At 39.6% G+C, this 22,507-nt stretch overlaps 1 protein-coding gene across 2 annotated transcripts in view; it reads left to right on the forward strand.

Moving 5' to 3' along the window:
- GMDS (GDP-mannose 4,6-dehydratase) overlaps positions 1-22,507 on the forward strand; it is a 411,524-nt gene that overhangs the window by 211,075 nt on the left and 177,942 nt on the right. The gene's annotated exons all lie outside the window — the stretch shown is intronic.

Here is a 22,507-nt window from a genome sequence, read left to right on the forward strand (position 1 = left end):
ATTAAATACTTTCATCAGGCACAATGACCTCTGTATTTGGACTGCGTATTGGTTTACACTAGATTTCCCATAGCAGAGCCTTTGTGCTGCATTGCCTTCAGGTTACAGAAATAAGGTCTGCCCCATCCATTGTCAGCCTGGTTTTCTTATCGGGTCGAGTACTCGTGAGCATCCTCTGAAATCTGTACCTTTGGCAGGGAAATGAAACTGAGCTGAGCTGGTCCTGCTAGCCCAAAGTTCCTGCTTTGTTAAAAGGTTCAGAGCAGGTCAGGTATTTTTCAGTATATTTTTAAAAGCGTGGTTGAGCTAATTTAATTTCTGTTCATTAATTCCTCCCCCCACGCCCCCCTTCAGAATAAACGGCCCTTCACACGAATCCAATTTAGCTTCAATATACCTTATTCACACTGCCTTTTATTGCAAGCCACAGTTCAGCCAGCTGTAAGATTGCCCAGCTGCCTCAGGTTTCCCAATTTAGCCCTGGAAATGATTTCAGCATGGCTGAAACTTTTCACTGGCCAATTTGGAAAGGGGATTCAACTTGTGAAAAATGTCCCAAAATGGCCACTGAAAGCAAAAGAAAACAAAACAACAAAAAACACATGCAAAGAAAGGTGGGGTGTAAGGATGTCCGCTTGGGGATTTTTTCGTAGGGCAAAAGGATGTATAGGGGTGAGGGAGCAGAAGTTGAAAATCAATTCGTAGCCTTGCACTTCTGCTACCCTCTGAGGGACTTCTCTTCTTGGCCTGGGCTTAATTGCAGCACTGATATAAACAAGGGGCTTAGTGTGAAACTCTGTACAGGCAGCTGGAGGTGAACTGGCAGTGAAGACCAGGATTGAGTTTAGTATGGAGGCAAAATAGCTTGGTTTTATCTGGGAGCAATAGCAGGAAGGGAAAAAAGGTTTGCAGCTGTGTGGTGAGAATGCATGTCTAATCAGAGAAGTCCAGGGCATCAGATGTTCATATTTACATGGCTAAGGGGAAAAAATAGTAACACTTCCATTTCTTAAACACCGTTGAACTCGAAGCTGTGAGCAGAGGTCCTGCCATTAGATTTGAGCTGTATTTTACGGTGTCCATGTGTGCGCAGCTCAACAAAGGGTTGATTAAGCGTGGATTTATTGTTGCGCTTTTACAGAAAACCTTAGCATGTCTTGCAGTTTCTAGAGACAGACATGTTAATGAAACCCTTTGGCAAACCTAGAATTCCAAAATAGGCAATACGCAGAAAGTCTGGTCTTGCAGCTAAGAAGAAAAGTATGCGTATACACTGTGATTATGTAAATACTTTTTGATCCTGTGTATAGATCATCATAATTAGGGGGCAGAATGCAAGACTTACTTGCCCGTGAAACACTTTGACCCACAGACCATCTCTGTATTTAAGACCAGGGGGTTCTTTCCTGATAGATCTAGTAGAATCCTTTAAAAAAAAAAAATGGTCTTTTCAGATCTGTTATTAGTTGTAAGTAACTCGTTTACAAACAACTTAGCGGAGGTAAGGAGAGGCATACATCTTTTGAGTCTCAGGGAAGTCAAAAAGGAAGCCGTCAGGAGGGAGGGGGAGAAAAGCACAGCTTTCCATACAAGCATCCTCAGATGCATTCGTAGGTTTTTAGGTGTGGAATTTTTTCACCGACACTTTGCAAATCTTGGTGGGATTAGAAAGTTCTGAAAGGAAAATCTGGTCCATTGGATATTTTTAGGTAGGAACTGTTATTTGATTTCTAAAGGAAGGGAAATGCCTGCTAATGATGGTTTAACTAACAGCTTCAAATGTATGTCTGCATGCATCACTACCTTTACCACATACATATTTTTGTCCTTCTCTGTCTTCTAAAGCTTAAGTTCCCTCTCAAATCTTGGATACCATCATTTTAGGAGGTCCTGGCTGCACAAACTGAAGTTCAGGGTCATAACAATTACGTGTTGGTATCTATATATGGGGAGGGAGGGGATTAAAAATATGACCACCTGGTAGTATTAAGTAGATGAACAATACCAGTGAAATGAATTTATACCTTTGCCTAACATTAAGCACATGCTTAACTTTTTTTTCCTCAATCAAAAAAAAATAAAAAGACTTTTTAGAAGTATAGAACTTCATGGTAAAGGATGATGGCGGTGGCTTAAATTGCGATTTCTAAAATAAAGCAGGGCAAAAAATAAAATTCCTTGTCCACCATGTTTAGGTTTTAACAAATTAACCTGGGAATGTATGATATGCTACAGCAAGACAATCTTAAATATTTCTGGAGTTTTATTTCCTTGGAATTATGTATGGAACTATTATGTAGGCAAACAATACTTACACTGGTTATAGCACCTGGGGAGAAGAGCCTCTAGCTGTTGTGTTGTGTGGATTTTTATTTTTACTATAGTTTGAAGGATTTTGATCATTTCCCCATACAGTGAAGAAATGTGATTTTGCAAAAACGTCTACTACAGTGATCACAAGAGTTGTTTTCCATGTAATCTCGGTTATATGGACATCTACTACTTAGTTGCAAAAGTGCTGGGGCAACTGACACTCTGGAGCAGCTGACTCACGCTGTTTGTTAACTTCGGTGTCATCTTTGTGAAGCTGACCCACGCAGCTCCTCTGTGGGAACTGACGTCTTTAAAATTACTTGCAGATAGTCTGCACTTTTTCAGGGAGGGAGAAGCACTGTGGACAGGTTTTCAGAAGTGCTCATCATCCCATTGTGTCCCCAGAAGTTGTAGAGATCTCCTCATCACTCACCAGGCTCTTGGTGCAAGCTACCTACTACTGAAGTATGACTGCGTGTGGGAAGCAATTACTGATTGTGCAAATGCTTTAGATCACGAAATAGATTGTTTATTTTATGGGCTGCCCAGACCGAGATCAGAGCCCCAGTCCAGCAGGTACTCCTCAAGGAGATTGTGGCAAGCCCTGTCTGGAAGGGGTTTGCACTTTTACACAGCCAGGCTGAGCAGCGTGAACATCATGAGGCATTTAACTGGATGTGGGAAATGGGAGGGAGTGCAAAGAGAGGAGGGTAAGAAAATCCAACGTGAAAAAGTAGAAAATGGCAAACGTGGAATAAGGCTGCTGTGTAGATGCTGAGGGAGGAGTGGGAGGGGACCTCTGGAAACAGCTATTCATCATGGGGAAAGAATGTGAGAGCGGGTTTGCTGGTTGCTTTGCTTTTTTTCTTCTTTTTTTAAAGAAGAAAAAAGTTGGACACTGATGACGACATTGTTGTCCCGAGGTCCCTCTTTCAGCTGCTTGTCATGGGTCTTGCCAGCTCGATTTTTGGCTTTTTTCTCTCAGCAGCTTTTCTTCCTCATGTTCACATGGCCAAAGGAAACGAGGAGGCTGCTTCACCTGTGATGCTTCTGAAATGGGATCTCCAGTGAACTTGTCTCAGTATAAGACACATTGTGTAATGTTTCATTGAATATTAGTGATGTTTTGATGCAGAAACAAACCATTATGGGTTTTGTTTTTTTTTTTTTCCCTTTTTTTCTTTTCTTTTTTTTTAAATTCAAGATAGGTAGCTACACACTGCAAAACGTTATTCTGAAAGAGACAGTGTGAGGATAGGATAAAATCATGTTCAGTTATGAAAATTTTAAAATCTAGCTGTAAAAGGAGGCTTCTGAACTGTTTTTTTTTCTGAAAAAAAATGTTTAGAGCAAAGGTATAGCTATATATTTTATTTAAGAATTACATGTTCTTGGCTTTATATACTTTGCCACAGCCTTGTTTGCTTTTGAATGCTGTCTTAGTTTTGTTAATAAAAAAATACTTATAATGCTTTTGCTCTTGAATGCCTTGTAGTTTTGATTGCAGGTCCTTAAAACTGCTTGTGCCAAAAGGTGCTGAATGAATATACATATTTGAGAAATTCTATACAGAATACTGCTGAAATGCCTCCTTTCTTTTCTTTCTTTTTTCTTTCTTTCTTTCTTTCTTTCTTTCTTTCTTTCTTTCTTTCTTTCTTTCTTTCTTTCTTTCTTTCTTTCTTTTTCTTTCTTTCTTTCTTTCTTTCTTTTTCTTTCTTTCTTTTTCTTTCTTTCTCTCTCTCTCTCTCCCTCTCTCTCTTCAAGACCTGCATTTTAAAAGTGCATAAAGCTCTGGACTTTTTTTCTGTTTAAGCACACCACAATGAAAGAGAGTTTGGGTTTTCTGTTCCAGTTGTTGAGGTTCATATCTGTTTTCCCATTTGCCTTCTTTCTTCAAAGTTAGCTGTGATATGTGATGGGAAAATGCGGGAAGAGGAAATGCAAGAATCACTGAATTTTGTGGACAAATGCCCTTTCCTATCTTCCTTAGAAAACGTCAAAACACTGACTTCAAAGCAGTGCTATACTTTTTTTTTTCCCTTCTCCTTAGGCACACATACCCTTTTTTGTTATCTATGATATATGGTTATGTTATTCTAGAAATGTTTTGGATAGTGAGTGGAGCCAAAGAGAAATGAGAAAAGCAATTTACAAGTCTGTATACAGAATGTACGTGATCATTTGATTTAATTTCTTAAGCATTAAGCAAACTTTCCTAAATACAATTGCTAACATAGATTAAGAAGGTAACTATGAAAAAGCCAATTGGCATATTTGATGGGAAACCAATTCATATACTTTTTTATTCCAGAGAGAAAGAGGGATGTTGTGCTAGTAATTATTTATTAAAATCAAAGCCTGGTTCAGACTGTCACAACTAAATTTTACAGACTATTGAAGCATTCAAGTCTACTCTCTCACTTAAGAAATCAGGCAGTTACCTTTTCCATGGGAATGTTGTTCTCTGCTTTTTAGTTGAATGTGTTGATTGCATATTAAAATAAATACTAGGAATTTGGGGGTGAGATGAGAAAGGAGAGAAAGGTAGCAATGACTCCTGAATAAGTACTTCTTGATTAAATTGAGCAAAGCTGGAAGTGTATGACAGAATGGAAGCATTTTTCTCCTATTAGATCCAAGAAACTATTGATTTAATCTGAGAATGATTAGATTTTTTTTTCTGAAATTCCAGTTTTACAGGGATCTCTGTTTTTCAAGATGTTATTTTCATGTGAATGTGTACCCAACTCATTTTTTTAATAATTTTTAATGCTTCTTGAAATATCTAGACTTCACATTGCAAAAATAATTCTATGCTGACAATTACTGTTTTATCTGCATAGTGCCATGTGATAGAACTATCTGATATGGATGAATCCAGTCTTTGCAGGCATTCCCAGCTTGTTTGGAAACTCCACTGAAATTAGATAAAATGCTGCTTTCAGGAAGATGCAGTAACTGTAATTTCAGGGTGTTTTTCATTTTTTTTCGTTTTCTATTGAACGTCTCATTCACTGAGGTTATTGTTATTGATGGTCAGAAGTGAATCATATACTCGTAGAGACAGCAGGAAAGTGCACCTCTTCCTGACTTACAGGAACAACATAGTTGAGGCATGAAGAGTTCTGTTGTCTCTACAGACATCCAGACTTTTTTTTTTTTTAAGTCACTGGTTGTCCATAGAAGTTGTGAAAATCCCTTTCCTGGGCTTGGAACAGATTGCATCTCGGAAACGTGCATGCTGACTTTCAGTGGTCTTATGAAGGCATAGATGGAATATAGTTATTTGACTCTATTGAGAACATGAATTAAACAAACTTTTACAATTTATTTTTATTTTCAAAGAGACTAGTGCTGTAGAGCTTGAACGCTTCCATTTTGGTGTGTGGACTCAGTCTACCTATTGAAAAAGTGAGGACCATTCAGTTCAGGAAATCAAATTCCTTTATGGTATTTGAAGTTGAGCGTTCAGGAGCTGAGGTGCCTAGAGTAATAGGCTGCTTTGGAAAATGCAGAGCTGATGTTTGCTGCTTTACCTTTCTGCTTTTAAATAAAATTTAAAAAATAAGAGGAAAGTTCCAGTCAGACACTGGGCTTCTAACATGCAATGAAGGGGCTGATGTAGCTGGTGACTTAATTGTTGGCTTCGGGATTTGCTGTTAAGCTTTCTTTGGTTCTGGTGCTCCGGTGAGTGGCATAATTAATTGGGTCTAGCAGTGTGGTACATAGCTAGAAAAACTGGATTTTGCTGATTTATGAGGATATTTTGTGTTGGGCCTGAGAAATATGTGCTCAGACCTCTTTCAGGTGTGGAGTTTTGTCCGACCTGGGTATGGAGGGAGCACTGGCTCGTGAAATATATCAAACTATGAAGATATTAATATCTTCGGGCTCTTCAGGCACTGGGGCTGAGCTTTGCTAGTTCAGCTGCAGTTGTCTGCCACGGACTGGTCTGTAATGCTCCCCCTCCAGCTAGTGCCTCGTTTGGCCAGGTTTTAGGATGGAGAGTTTGCGCTGGTGCATAGGTCTTTCTTCGGAGTTGTGTCTTTCTTTTTACTTGCATTTTACCCTTGCCTACATCACTGTTCAGCCTCAGTAAGAAAGGAACAAAGTCAGTTGTGAAGAGCATTAGGGGAATAATTTGACGGTCTCTACGGCATTGCTTTAGGATCCAGTCCAGCAAAGTGCTGGAGTCCTCCTGCAGCTGCTCTCTCCATAAAAAAGCAGTGTTTAAGAAAGCACAACAGGTTTTCTGTAAGGTCACTGTCATTTTTTACATTCTTTCTTTGTCTTTTGTATTTATTTATTTTTTTATGTACTTCCTAAAAATATCCTGATGTCAGCGACAGAGTTTGTTGAAATCCAGGTTTTGGGTTTTGTTTATAGCTTCTTCTTTTTTTTTTTTTTTTTTTTAATCTTCCTGTTTCTTATATCTTTTTGAATGCAGGTTTAAATTAAAAATTGTAGCTCTTTACTGGGATGTGTGGACACATTAAGCTGATATATGTGCTAGATAAAGGTGTAGTTAAACGTGCGGGAGGACTTCATTTTTCCCAGGGTAACTCTTCTTTTTTGTCTTTAAAATGAGAAGTAATTGCACTTATCTCTGTAGCATAAAGCTTATCTCCACCATAATTTAATTTTTGTCTGGTGTATTCTAATAAATTATAGACCCTTATTATTTTTCCAACACAGATGCCCGTCATGACATTTCTAGGTCAGATGACTTCAGATCTCAGACTGTTCTTTAAAAATTACTGTGCTGGTTCTACTTTACCCATTAGGTATCCAGAGCATCCTTTTAACTTCTCGGAGGAGAGGTGCCAAATTATTTAAGTATTTAATGTTTTCATCATGCAGTCATGTTCGTTTTTTGTTGACATCGGCAAAGTTTCCCCACACTTCTCAGTTAGGTCAGTATTTTGAAAGTTAACATTTGGTGGGGAGTTTATGGATGAATGATAAAACCTTGCAGCCTGTAAAGATAAATCTTGAGTAGCTGCCAGTAGGTAAATGACTAACTTCAATTCAAGCAATTTAACAGCAATCAGTGTGAGGTCAAGTAACTCTGGACAGTGTAGTGTAATGTATCATCTTTTTTTCCTTTTCTTTCTTTGCAAGTAAACCACTGCTGGCTTCTGGTCTCAGAAGTTAACTTTTTTTTTAGTACATTTCCTGTAGATTGTGCCCCTCAGAAGTCAAGTAAGGTACTGCCACGATTCGGAGGGGACATCAACAAATGGAAATGACGCTAATGTGAACCAATGGATTATTTGCATTCCAGTGCTTAAGTTATCACTTAATAGTTATAGGCTCTGGTGGCAAGGCTGGGCTGTGTTATGTTAGACTCAGGAACAAATGCTAATATCTTCAATGTTTTCAAATTCCCAACCATATTTGGTAAATTGTGCTAGTGTCGACCCTTGGAGGCTGCCAAGAGTCTTGTTGGCAAAAATGCCACTTTGGTGAAGAAATAACTTCTACCACAGCTTTATTTGAAGGCTGTCCTCATTTAAAGGGGTATCATCTCTCTTTTCATGACTCAGGTTTTCTCTTTTTTTTTTTAATTAAATGCATTCAACTCCTTAATAATGGGTTTAATGTAAATTACTCTCGTGTATTATATGCTTTTCCCTACTTTGAATGTTTTAATCTTTATATAATCCTTTCAGCAGTAAAGAATCCAGTTAATCTGCTCTGCAAACTGTTGTAAATTGTCGTACAAATCCTTCTGACCTGCATGTGTGTGCTGACACTCTTTAAGAACAGAGCAAAATTAAAAGTTCCTTTGCATTGCTGAGTGCAGCAGGTCTGACCCAGACGTTTGAAGGGACAAATTCCTGTACGTTTAAATATAGGATACGCTGTACCAGCCCAGCCGTAGTTCAGTCCAGTTCTGTCTCTGACGGCCGCCAGCTCATCGCGCCTACCAAGAAAGGACGAGAAACTTGGAGCGGGCAGTTGTGGAATAAATGCGTCATGGGGGAAACTTCTTCATCTTTCACTCTTTTAGAGTTGCATTTATGCCCTGAAGCATAAGGATTCCAACCCAAGTTCTTGTGGATTTCTTTTAATTGTGAGTTTTTAAATACAGCTAGTGTTGATCAGTCATTATAAGGGGTATTGGCTGTTCTGTGTTTACACAAGTAACATACATTTAAAAAAATAAATATAGAATGTCTAGGTTTGAATAGTGTTGACATGATAGAGTAAAATAACCTAAATCTCTTTTTCTTTAAAAAATTTAAGGAATTGGGTTTCATGTGTACAAGCAGAACTGTAAATCCACTGTTTAAGAAGATTTGAGAATGTAGCCCTGTATTGCTGCACTTGCAGACATCAGGTGGAAAACTGCCATTCCTGTGGTTATTCCACGTCAACCCAGAGGTCTGGTTAAATGTATACAAGTCTTCAGGATTGGAAACCCAATGGAAATTATTTTTGAAAGGTCTTGAAATAACCCATTTCCTTTTTTACTTTGTTAAGAATTGAATCCCCACGCAAATGGTGTCTCAGACTCCTTGCTGCTGCTGCAGAGATCCTGCAAGAAAGTCACAACTCTCATCCCCTGAAAGATATCACGTGCCCTTGTTGGAGCCATTTGTTGGATCACTGTGCAGGGAGTGATACCTTAATATGCACAGTGAGACCAAAAAGGTTACCATTAACCTTCAAAGGGCCAACGCAATAGCAGCATACATGTGTTAAAAGAGGAGTGTCGTATTGTAGCAAAATGAATCCAGTGATTTTCTGGCAAATGGAAATTTTTCACATTTGTTTTCCAATAGTGTACTGGTCAGTAGCTGAAGTTGCTTTCTTCTGGTTGGGGTACATTTGGGGGTGTTTGCTACGTTTATGCTCTCCACCTGTCAGTGGACCTCCGTACTTTAAAACGCAAGTAAGGGTATGAAAAACTGTTCAAAAGAAAATTGAGTAACTCAGGACTTAGCCCAGTAGTTGTGCAGCTGGGCACAGTGTGCTGCCAGACCATAAAGTCCCCAAGTAATTTTTTTTAAAGCAGTTCTTCCATTTAACGGCGTTGCAAACAATCTTGCATTTCTGTGAGATTTTTACAGTTAAAGTTACAGTTAAAATAAATCAACGCTGATTTGATTTCTTTATTTTTTTTTGTCTTACACTTTCTTCCATGTATAGAGCTGGAATATGCTTTGTGTGCTTTTGTGTACACACATACACGTATACACTGCAGAGTCTTTCATTAAAAAAGCAAGCAGGAGAGTAAAGAAGCAAAACCAAAGGAGCTGATGCTGTTCTGCCTCCATTCCCACTAGAGTGCTCACTGTGCCACGCTAGCTGCTGATTCACTTTTCAGATCGTGAATGATGACTCTTGCCTTGTCCCTGCTGTGCCTGAGATGAAAGCAGATGCCCTTGATCATATGGTGTAATCTGAATCCTCAGATTTCAGTTTGACCTGGCAGGATTTCTTATGAAGACTGTCTATATAATACCCAGAACTGTTAAAGAAAAAAAAAAAAAAACAAAAAAAAAAACAACTAACACCACAGAAGCATTGCATATGGGTTTGTGTTAGGTTTGTAAGTTTCTGTCACTGATTTCAGTGTGTTATGACTTCAGAGGGTCACTGCTGTAGCTAGGATGCTTCACCTCAGTAATTCTCAAAATTCAGACTGTGCACTGACTGCTGAGCCATGTTCAAAACCTGTGGAAGTTTCTTCAGCGACTTTTTGCAATGTTCTCTGCCATCTATTCTCTGCCCGTTTGAACATGAGATTACTGTGTATAGCATTTCATTTGAGCACCAACTCCTGGTAAGCGTGGTTTCCTTCTGTTGACTGACAGCTGCCTTCAGCAAGAGTTGTGCTCACAAGAGAGATGCAGACCCTGCCCTATCCGGGCCATGTAAGGCAGGAAGCAAACTCCTGTTCAGCCCCTGTACATCTCACTGCTGTAGTTTTGTCACCTGACTGGTTTCTGCACAGCATTTAGGCAGGGAAGCTGATGTTTTCTGTGGCTGACTGTCCTGAAATATTTGGAAGAAGGCAGTAGAGGTAGAAGGCAGCCATATCTGATGGGAGAAAGAAGAGAACACAGCTCTATGATGCATCTAGCTAGAAGGTAGCTGACCCATTCAAACATGAGCCAGGTGGCTAACCAGAGACTTTGTTTGGTCTAAATACTGTCTGTGTTGAGCAGAGTGACTAATATTTTGCCCTTTCAGTTTGCTGAATCGCTTTCTGTCACAGCAGTGCCAGAAGAAACGCTGTTCACACCGTCCTGAGGATTTTCAGGTTCTCAGAATTCTCTCACAGGGGTATGCTTTGACTAGATACTGTCCTTAACATCATTTAACAATGCTTTCCAAATAATTGTTGTGTCTTCTTACCCTGATCTTCAAGGTATGCATGTTATATATGCACATAACATCTTCCTATGATAGTTATCCACTGAACGTGCCAGTCCAGTAATTTGAGACAGGCGGGCTAGGAAAAGCAGCAGAGTGTAAGGGAGATCAGTAGGCATTAGATAAAGACATTGCACTTCAGGAACGTGTGGAGCGAACAAAATAGCTAAAGGGTTACTGAAAGATGAAGACTCACTTTGATCAGAATAATGCAGCTGGGAAGGAACAGATATGGGTGCATGAGATGTTCACAGTCTGGACTGACCTTTTTTTTAAAAAAAAGTTCAAAAGGAAATTGAATAAAGGAAAGTGGAGTGGGGGAAGGAAGAAAGTCACTTAAAAATGGTCAGAAAGGAATTGTAAGATACAAGTAATGAAAATCTAATTGCATTCAGATAAAGACAACTGGTTTTGATAGGAGGAAAGAAAGGCAGAAGACAGGCTATTCTTCAGGACCATGAGGAATAGCCTGCTGACTAAAGCCAGTGCTTCTCCTCGGACTACTGGCAAGGAGGGACACCTTAATCACAAGGGAAAGGCTTTATTCTATTCCTGTTCATCTGCTCATTGGGAATTGTGGCCTTATAATATCTTGACTGGTGGTTTGGAGTAGCTAAGGCTTATTTCAGAAGACTAGGACTCCAGTGAACTTAAGGAACAATTTTGTGTATTTTCGATTGTTTTCTGCTGCTAACTGTAAATCCTACAGTTTGGGCTATCATCTCTGAAAACTTGCCCCTTGCAACCACAGTCTTGTTCTGTGGCAGCTTTTAATCTATGCATTACATCTTAGTTCAGAGGGTAATAGTTGGTTACTGGCTCCTACAGTTTCTAATAAATAGCTGTGGACACAATCAAACACCTGCAAAATAGAGGTGGCAAAATACAAAGTGTAAATTCAGAATAGTGTAATCATCTATTTAAATTACCATTCCCTTCATCAAAGGCATGGCCATCTGCCCTTCCCCCAAAGCCCTGCTTTCTTCAGCTCACTTTTCTGTGAATAATTTTTAAGTTCTGCTTTCAAAGTAAGCTCAAAATTAAAGTTCAGAGATTAGTTTTGCTCACTTCTGAAATGCATTTTTTATGCATTTGTCTAAGTTGTGGCTGTTTGTCAGAAAATAGGAGAGCCTGAAGGATTTCTGCACTAGCGAGTAGTATTCAAATAATATTTTGGCTGTTACTGAATAGGCACCATTGTACCATTAGTCCTTTTTTCCCCCAGATCAGACAAGGATCACAAAAGAAGGCTGTTTTGTTTTCCTTGATTACTATGAGATTGGATGTTGGGAAAAAGCAGTCATGATGATTCAAGAAAAGGTGTTTAAAAATATGACTAAATTTTATGAGTCTCACTGGAAATAATTATCCTGATGAAAAGTACCTGTAAGGAATATGAGGTTACCCAAGATATTATGACCTGTTACATTCGTGGTGGATTCCTTCCCAGTGTTAAAATAAATAAATAAAGTGAAGTGGATCCTGAAAATGAAGAGATTAAAAAAGCTCATGATTTATTTAACCTAAAAAGAGTAAGTATCAAGCTGTTTGCCTTTTTGGTTTTCTGAACTTCCAGGGAATACTTGAGTTTTGCTTTTAAACTTTCCCTTGAAACTAGAGAGACTTTACTTTTCTTTGGTTTTGTTTTCAATTCTTTTAAAAAAGAAAGCTATGAAGCCTCTGCAGTCTTACATCACTGGGAGGAAGAGCTCTAAGGAAAGCACCAAAGAGTGCGAGCAACAAAAATCACAGCTCTGTGTTTATGCTGCAGAACATGAAGTCTGTTTCCTGCCATCGGTGGCTTCTTGTCAAACGGTTGAACTTGTAACTGGTTAGTTTTAGAAGTACCACTTTAAGAAAAACTCCCTGACCACTTCTCTTTTCTACTTAGCCATTCTTCTCCCTAACGTGAGCTGGAGCCTTCCCCGACCCCAACCTAGCTTGTCTAGAAATCCTTTCCCTTCAGAGGATAGCTGTTTTTATAAGTTAGAACAGCAGCATAAGTCATTCATAGGCATCCACAATTTGATTGATGAGTTATTACATTAATGCAGTAAAATGATCTTCAGCACAGTGTTCAGATAGTTCCACTTTGTAGCTTCTGAAATGCTAAGCAGCATGGCATAAACACATGGGAATAAAAGCAAACCTTGACAAAGATGAAGTGATACCAGAAGAAAAAAAAAAAAAAAAAGGAAAAAAAAAAGGACAAGGTGCCCAAAGATTGATGAAATATCAGGTTGTTAAGGAATACAGTGAAAATAGACAAAGAAAAAAAAAAAAGCCAGCAACAACAACAACAAAAAACATATTACTGGAAGATTGCTGTATTATTATATGGAGGCTTGAATGTGTTGCCTTTTATTTCCCAAGTAACTGGAAAGTACCTATAAAACACTTCAGGAAAACACATTGTTATGCTACAGCGATTTGTAAAGGTATTTATGTCGTTCAAACTCCACACCTTAAAATAATTTCGAACTCGTATTTCCCACGTTTTAAAGCAATGTCTATATGCAAATTCAGGCTTGGAAACAGAGGCCTTTCCTTACAGATGAAATGTTTCTGTACGCTTCTATACTTGGTTTGTATTGATTTTACACCGAAGAGGAGTCCAGCACTTTAGCACAGTGCACTAAATTAAGCTTTTCCATCGAAAGTCTGATGTTGTGTCAAAGCACAAGTTAAATCTCGTGGATGACGTCACCGTGCAATTAAAGGCAGAGGTTAGCACTCCTCTGCGCAGGTACCTTCCCCTCAAGCTATCTTCAATAACAGAGTTGCTAAAATACAGCTGTGGCTGCTGAGGAATGCTGAAGCACAGTCAGAGACTCGCTGTATTTTAAAGAAGAATGTGTGTGGCAGTGAGAGGTTTAATTGCTCCTGTTACGCGTCTTCTGGTGTGGGGGAGCCTTTGCTTGGATAGCTCAGAGTGACTGCCTTTGACTGTGAGTCTGACATCTGCTTTTTCACCCTCTTCTCCCCTCCTGAAATAGTGCAGTCACGGCAGATTGTGGCAGCATGTTGTGTTTTCTCAGCGTCACCCATTCATTCCCATTGATCAATTCTGTCTTTCAGCAGGCAGAGCTATTCGGTGCCCTCAGAGCTGCAGGTACAGCCGTGAGGATAATGGCTGGTCCTTAAGTAGGAGGTACCCTCTCCTCGTCTGTTTGACCTTAGTTTTATCGCCTGGCAGTTCTGCAAAGTAATGGTTTAATCATCCCTTCCCCGAGTTCCCTCTTTCACCTCTCCTACCCTCCCCGCTCTCCAGTATAACGTTTCTGCTAATCATCACCAGGTTTTTTAACCTGATGCTACCACGTTATGTTTTATTCCTGCTCTGATCATACACCATCACCGTGTTCACTTGGATGGAAACACCTAGGCGGTCTTCACTTCTACTCCACGCGATTGTCACTTCTGCATTGGCCCATGATTGACAGAGGTACCTAGATTTGGTACAGCTGGGAAGTTGTTTAACCGAATGTCACTAGAAATGTAGAAGCGGACTCACGAGGAGACAGGAATACATTTACTTTTCAATGGGGTGCAAAGAAGAAAATGCAAATAGCCCCCAGCTGCGGTAATTTGTTACAGAAAGCCAGGGGCTGAGTGCTAGAAGCTGGTCAGAACCCCAAAGCTTGCGTCTGGTCCTGAACTTTCCCAGATACTGAGTGAACTCAAAGTGATAATTTTATTGTTTGGTTTTCTATGAAGAATAATCAGAATAACTGTTACAAAGAATAATCTGGAAGCAAAGCGGAAAAGGATTGCAGCTTCCTCATATGAGGCTCAGCTCATTTCCAGTTGTAAGCTGGGAGCAGCAGTAGTGTATGCAACCAGCAGATTTTAGCTGTGGTGTCTCTGCCAGCTAACAATCACACGGCTCTCCGAGCTTCTTGTAGGCCAGAGCACTTACCCACAGAGCAGCCTTGAACTGCACTTGCCCTGTTGCAAAGCCATGCAAGGGCCTCGCTCTCCATGCTTCCAGCGACGTGCAACTTGCAGGAGAAATGCAAACTGCAAACATGTAAACAGCTGTTGGGTGAAGGGGAGGAAGCCTCGTGTAACAGAATAGGCTGCCAAATTCACCGCTGCCATGTGTGCTGTGTAATGCTTGTCATCTCAAGTGAGTCATTAAGAGGTTCCCCCCTAATGGTACTTTGAAGTGCTGTGACAGCTTGAGAGCATCTATAAATTGCCACAAACAGCCCTCATACTGCGTTAGCTAATTGCTTGCTCTTTGACTTATTAGGAGTCACTGAGTTAAATAATTTGTCACATGTGTGGCTCATAATAAATAATGTGACTAGCCAGTTTGTGAGCTGTTTTGGTGATATATAGTGCCCTTTTTGAATGTTGTCACAAGCAGGTAACAAATATGACCCCTCGATTGTCAGAACTTTGTGAAAATAATAAGGCCTGATAGGGTAGCAGGTCTAAAACAAAATGCCTCCTGAGATACAATGAAAACTGTGTGGATTTCTTCCTCAGGTTTTCAGTATAACATGATTATCATTTTACTTTCTACTAGCCAATTAAAAGCAAGTAGAATTTTATAGCAGAATATCTTTATTTTGATTTATGTAGGAAGGACTGTGAAAGAAAAGGGGGTAGCTCTTTTCCTGGTTACTGAAAATGCCCTGCATCCTCTGATGAAGTCTGCAGTGAGTCTCCTCTCTGCAAACTCTGAGTAGTTTCTGAAATATGTTGGTTTTGTTCATTTGTTTGTTTTCTTAATAAATCTTACCACTTTCTCAGCAGCTTATCTAGATGTTTTTTTTTCTGAGCATCAGCCTTGGTCCTGGTCGCTTGCTCCATACCCATGCCTGCTGGGAGCCGTGCTGCTTAATTTGTGAGCGCAAACATGGTACTATTGCAAGCAATTGTGCACACGTAATGCTAGAGATGCCCTTAGAAAGAATGTGGTAGAGCAGTGATGTGTGCATTAATGTGCTCTTGGCATCTTCAGTTAAACAGGAGTTTTGCCTGGCTTCTATGTGGGAGGAGAGTCCCTAAAATTTTGCCCAAGAAGCAAATGTGGTTTCTCTCACAGCTAAAGGGTGATTTCTTCCCAAGCGACGGGACTTGTCATGCACACTTGACTCCTGGTGTAGACTGGATCACTGGGCTATAAAACCTTTTTTTCCCACCATTGTGCCAAAAGAGGAGTGATGAGTGGTGTTTAGTAAACCTTACCAGTTCCTTACAAGCCTGTTCCTGCAGTGACCCCTGCTATTGCATTCCTCTTGAACTTTGAGATGCTCGTGCTGTTAAACTGGTTCCCAGTTTGGCAGTCACTTTGTTTTCCGTCATGTTGATTCAGCAGAGCCCACTTGCAGTTGTTCCACATGGGAGAAGAGTCCCCTCCAGCTGTCCCTGCTGAGCAGCTCAGTGGTCCCACAGGTCTTTCTGAAAGTCTAATTTCTCAAAGGCCACCAGCAAAAGATCTCCAAGCTAGGGGCTTGCTTACAGCTTTTTTTTTTTTTTTTTTTTTTTTTTTTTAATATCCTTTTGCCTCTCCCACCGTGTAGGTGTTTTCTGACCGGTTTGGTGAGAAGTTACTCAGATGTGTTGTTTCATCAAAAGAGGGCAAGTTGGTGATGGATTGTGTCTATCAGTTTTGGCAAGGATAAGGAATGGTGGTCAATGTGTAAAAGGGGCCAATGTTTACCATCCTCAGGCTTAATTAATGAGGTGATGTTTGTGCTACATATGTAGAGGTAGGTTGGAGCCTCTAGGGACTTGCACCTCTGTCTTTGGCATTCCCAGGGAGCCTCTGAGCCCACAGAGCTGCTGGCTATTTCTCTTTGCCTTTTATCTCTTTCCCATGGAAAACTGGGAAAGGTGTTTTGTTTGTTTTGATGCGCAAGGCCTTGGAGAATTAATCTGAGAATTTTCTGTGGGATCCTTTCTGCTAGGCCAGGATTTTATCTAATTTTTCAGGGCTTTGAGTGCATGATGCTATTTTGAGATAAGGCTCCAAGCAGCCCTGATGACAACTAATGGGTTAGTCTTTTCCAGTGACAGCCTTACTCATGTTTTTTTCCTTGGGAACTTACAAAGCTTGAATAAGAGATATATATTCATGCCTTCTTCTCAGTAAAGACACTTCTAACCATCTCCACTCGAGCAAAGAAATTGAGGCTGCATTTTTAATTTTGCAGTGAACAGAATAATGAAAATATGTTTCTTCACATCGTTAATAGACAGACTCATTATATAGGAGTGAAATGCTAGGGCCCCTGAAGTCACTGAGATCAGAATTTCTTCCTATGTGGCCTGGGTTTATTTCAGGCTTTGCTTTCATTTTATCTTCTTTTAGTTTGGCAAGAAGCCCACTTTCAAGCATTCCAAACTTGTTTATGTTTGTGAAAGAATTTTCCATAATTTCATTAGTTGAGCAAGTAAACAAATATAACCATAGTTAATATTCTAGCTCGTTCATATCTGCAAAGCACTATGTCCAAATTCTGTAATTTTGACAAAAATCTTTCCATCCTTCTTCCATAGACTTCTGTGAGATCTACGGCAACATCTGGCTCTAAATGAGAGACATTTTAACCAAACCCTAACATTTCCAGGTTTCGTTATTATTCTCATTAGTTAGGAGCGTGTGCGCTTTCCTTGTTTTTCTTAAAGCGTTAGCACTGGAGTTGAGCGATTTCATGAAAATCCCAGTTGCCATGTGGAAAAAAAGAGAGGGGAGAGCTGCTGGCATACTCAGGGTTATCGAGCGAATCCTGAGAGCACAAAAATGAGAGGAAAAAGGGAAGAAAAGGGAGGGGAGAACCCACAAACAAACAAAAAAGCATAATATATATTCACTTTTTCAAATGACCAGGGTGGGCTAGAAAAGCTTAAAGCACTGATTTCTCTGAATGCTTGCTCTTACAAATATTAACCTTCCCTTTAGGCTTTCCAGAAATATTATATTAGTAGCTTATTTACTAACTTCTAAAACCTTCTAGTTTATTAGAAAATGACTGATGTGTATCAGTTACTTCAATCTGCTGCTTTTTATGTGGCTCTTACTCCCCCACCCCCACCCCTCAGTTTAATATATCTGCATGCTTACATATTATCACTGGGATAACAGGCAATAAAAATGCCAGAAAGTCTAAAGGAGTGAAACAGAGAAGTCACAAACAGCTCCCAGCTGCTATGGACTTGACTTGTTCATAAGTTTGGCTTTCTTTTTTTTTTTGGTGGTTCTCCCACCCCTCAGGACTGCACTCTTACCTCACTACAGTTTGGATGGCTGCAGTAATTAAGTGCCTGTTCAAATTACCTCTCTTGTGTGAAGAGTGATTTCTCCGTTTAAACCTCAGGATTGTACTTAATCCAGTGGAGCTGACTGCAGATGAGGCGAGATAGGAGGCATTTGCCCAGGGTGGAGAAGAGGAGTATACCTATTAATCCAGAGGTCTGCATTTGCTTTAATGAGTTCTGTCATATTTGTTAGCTTAACAGGACTAGGTTAGTCCCTTCCTGCTCTCTGACCTGGGAAACAGCACCAAGTGCATTCTTAGGGAATTTAGCACAGGGTCGATTTGAGTGTCCTTCTGTGCTGTGTCCCCTTTTTATGAAACCTCAGTAGTTTGATAGGTAGAGGCATGTTTATGGCACTCAATTAATACTAAATAATGTTTCAGTTCTGAACTACATATTCTACAGCTGAATTTTTTGTGCTTACACAAAGCTTATAAATTTGACGCTGGTTGCCAGTCATATATCCTACCTCAACACACACGTGTGTAGATTTCATCTGTATGTCTTCAACAAAATACCTAAAAGTTTAATTTGCTACACTATTTGCTAAAATAAAATGGCTTTCAGGCAGAAGAATTAAAATTAGAGATCTTGCTCAATAAGAAAAGCTCAGATATTGCACCTGAGTGTATGCAAAATTCAAGATCTCAGGAGATCTTTGCATGTGCTTGTCCTGTTTACGTCTGCCTCTAATCCACACCTAATAGTATGATGTTCTGTAGTGATAAGCTCACTAGAACTCATTCTTTATTTAGGCTTTTTTTTTCTTCACAGTCCTATTAGTGTGAGAGGCACAGGTAAAGGAAAAACAACAAGATCCTTCCTCTAATTCTGTGGAAGATATTTATATGAAGAAAATCTTTATTACAGTGATAATACAGACTAGCAGTTTACTTCATTGAAGAATAACAATAATGCTTCACTTTTGCCCTTTAGTTGAAAAAGACTGTACAAAGTGGTAACAAGTTTCATTTTTTGCTAAAATAAACTACATTTCTCTGCTATTCTAAGTGGATGCATAGTACACTACTCTTCTACAGTTGTGCTTTCTGCAAAGATGCACATTGCTGCATGACCAGAACATTTGAATAGCTGGATTATTCTAGATTAGTTATTCAATCAGGACATTGGATTGACTTTGAAGCTGTTCTGCTTTGAACAGGATTTTGGACCAGATGACCTCAGTAGGTTCCCTTCTGTCTTAATCTGTGATTCTGTGCACTGTAACACTGATTTGAGGCTTTGATCTGCAGCACCTTTTCCTTGGATCCAGTTTCTGATGTTCTCTGCAGTTCTGAGGGCACTGTGAAAGCCAAAAGTGGGTCAGGACTATTGTGATGTGCAATTCCTTTCTGCTTGCCTCCTTTTCTGCTCACTGCATTGTGGAAGGGATGGAATGATGTTTGCTCTTCTCAAAATTTGAAATAGGAAGTAATTCTGCTACTTGCATTTTAATTTACAATTTTGTGGCTTTGATTTAGTGTTTTTTAATTCTTACATATATAATTATGGCCCTGAGAAGGACCACTACGCTCAATTGCACACACTCTGCTACAAATGCATATGTACTTCACGTGTATACAAAGTGCATGCCACTGCAAGGTGGGCTCCATTGTCTTAAAAACAAGAACAATTCTCCTGTTTCTCTGAGCAAGCGGCCAGGACTGGTTTGTGACTGTGTACTGTTGCACACAGGAGTCAGATTAGGAATTTACAGTAATCCTTTAGCAAACCTGTTCTTTTTGAACATGAGTACTCACACATGCTGTCCTCTGAGTAGTTTAATGTGCCATCTGGAAAGTGCTAGACAGTGCAAGATGTATACTGCTTCTGTGAGAGTCACTGTAGGGTGTTCAGCACCAGCAATTATATCCAAAAATAATTAAGAAACAAGCTTTGAAGATCTTTGCTACATGTGATTTGTCCTGGTCCTTTCCTGTTCTGCTAGGTGGTGAGTGGGCTGAGAGCACATTGCTGGAGATTGCTCTTCATCCCATGCAGGGTTTATGGAGCTTTTTGCCCTTACTAAATCAGGAGCAAGGTCAAGCCATGCAGCAGGTAGCAGCTTCAAAAAAACAACAACAACAACAAAAAAAAAAACAGTACTGGCTGAAGCCTCCTTCTTTAAAGAGACTGGGAGTGCTACCAATGCAAAAGAGCCTGCCTCCGAGCATGGGTTAAATAGGCTGATGATTTGGTTCACTGAAGCATATGTTTTCAGTCTTGCATACGGGCTATTGATTTAAACTTAAGAACATTGTTAGCTGCTGTTCTGATTTGGAGCTACAAATAATAAAACCTCCTAAAACACATCTAAGGGTGTGCTCCTTAGCAGCGGTTTAGTTCCAGCACGGCAATCCTACTGGTTTACCAGCTTTCTAGGTTTGGTTGAGCACTGTAACATCCCAAATGACGCAATTAAAAAAGTCTTTTACTGTTCAGATGCTTCTGATTATAAAACTATGAACCTTATATGAAGCAAAGTTAATTGAATTGTATTTGATTACTTCAAATAAATGAAATTATATAATTAGCATAATTGGTGTGAATTCGGTAGACAGACATGATTCAGCTATTCCTATGGCTCATTATGGCTGTAAAGATGTTGCTTCCAACCTCCATGGTACAGTGTGCCACAAGTTGACAGGCAGGAAAACATCTTTTAAAAGAACCTTACAGGAGGTACCGGTAGAGCTTCATTTGAAGTGTAACAGAATGCAAGCAGAGCTTCCTTATACATTAAAAAAAAAAAAAAAAAGTTAGCCCAAATTCATTAAGCTATTTATTAACCTGGTCAAACATATTTTTAAACTGGACAGATGTTAAGGAAAAGACGGTCTGTCTCGATTTTCTTGACTAGGGCTTCTTTTTAGCCTCTTATTATTGCAGTGGGTCTGGCCTTTTTATTTTGTGTATATTTTTGCATAAGGAAAATTTCAGCTATAAAGAGTTCTTCATTTATTTGTGTGTATATACGTGTACCTATATATATAATTTTTGTGTGTATAAACATACAAATAATATTTTTGTGTAGTTATATGTACAAAGGTGTATATACATAAAGTGTATATATATAAACACCATGGTGCACTCCAGCCTAATACATTTTATTACAGGTTCAGCAAGTCTAAATCATGCAAGCGTCATCACGTGTGCCTACTATAGAATAGCGATGGACCATAGCTGTCTCTGCCAACAGACATTAATTATAGGCCATACAAGTGACCTGGCTCTAAATTATCTTCAGTAATTCTTCCTACTGACCTACTGCTAGCATCTTTTACAAATGTGTGTAATGTTATTTATAGCAAAGCCTAAATGTGATGTGGCTGAGGCTTCTTAAAACTGTACGTTTCAGTACTCTTAGGTAGCCCGCTACAGTAAAATCTTTGTTCCTCCCAGAATGCGTGCATGTGTACAGTACGTATTTATCTGGTCTGGAATAAGCATTAATCTTTAATTACTGAATAAACATATTAAACAGGTGTGTAATAACTGCACTTTCAACTGCGCAGTGTTTACCCGCTAACGCGGTGGATCCGTCGGCTCCGCCGGCAGAGAGGTTTCACCTCGCGGTGCCCAGGCCTGAGCGAAGGCGGGAGGGAGGCCGGGAGGGAGGCCACGCGAACGCCCCAAATCCCACATAAATCAGAAATTTCCAGTTATAAATTATGCTCCATCATAACATCCCGTTAGCGCAGCCGGCGAGCCGGGACTGGAGCACGGGGTAGTTTATAGCGGAAAAATGGCTTTTCAATGGGGAGCACACCCTCGGACTCCTTCTCCTCCTCAGCGCAGGGCCTGTGGTGTGAGGAGATATAAAGCAGCATTTTTCTCGCTGCCGGGGGAAACAATGGAGGCTCTGTTAGCACCAGCCCAAACTTCTGTAGCCCCTGCCTCACAAGGTTGGAATGACTGCTTAAACCCAGGTTCAAAGCCCTTGGCCTCCAAGTGCTTTAATTTAGCACTATTTTTGCTTCTCTAGCCTCTGTTTTTTCTGCTTAAACTATCTAAGGTCTCCTTGTTTTGCAGGGAACTAAGCAGCTCCTTTTTATAATTAGATTAAAGATAATCAAATGAAGGCTTGGATATTTTTTAATGTCATTTAATCTTTTTTCTTTTTTTTTTTTTAAACTTGTGCAAAATTGCTTTTTATCACCGTTGCCTAGCTTCTTGTAAATTTACACCTCTTTTTTTTTTTTTTTTTTTGCATAGCTGTATTTCAAGCTTCTGGTTTTCTGTATTTTTTTAAAAAATATATCATTTGACAGGTATTTTTCAGCATTTTTATTTGATGCCATAAAATAAACCTTTACCAGGTGTTTTTAGGTACAATTCACAACACTTTCATTCTTTCGCTGTCAGTTTTCCCAATGCTGACCAGTATGAGAGTAACAGAATCCAAAAAGAAGCAAGAAAAGATGCAAAGAAGACATAGATGAAGTAGAAAAAAAAAAAAAAACAGAGATGGAGTAAAAGGGTAGGGAGGTGCACAAAACTGTAGCTAAAATATTGGCTGTGTTTTAATAACAGTAAC

Source organism: Anser cygnoides, chromosome 2 (assembly GCF_040182565.1).
Source record: "Anser cygnoides isolate HZ-2024a breed goose chromosome 2, Taihu_goose_T2T_genome, whole genome shotgun sequence".
NCBI classification, from domain to species: Eukaryota; Metazoa; Chordata; class Aves; order Anseriformes; family Anatidae; genus Anser; species Anser cygnoides.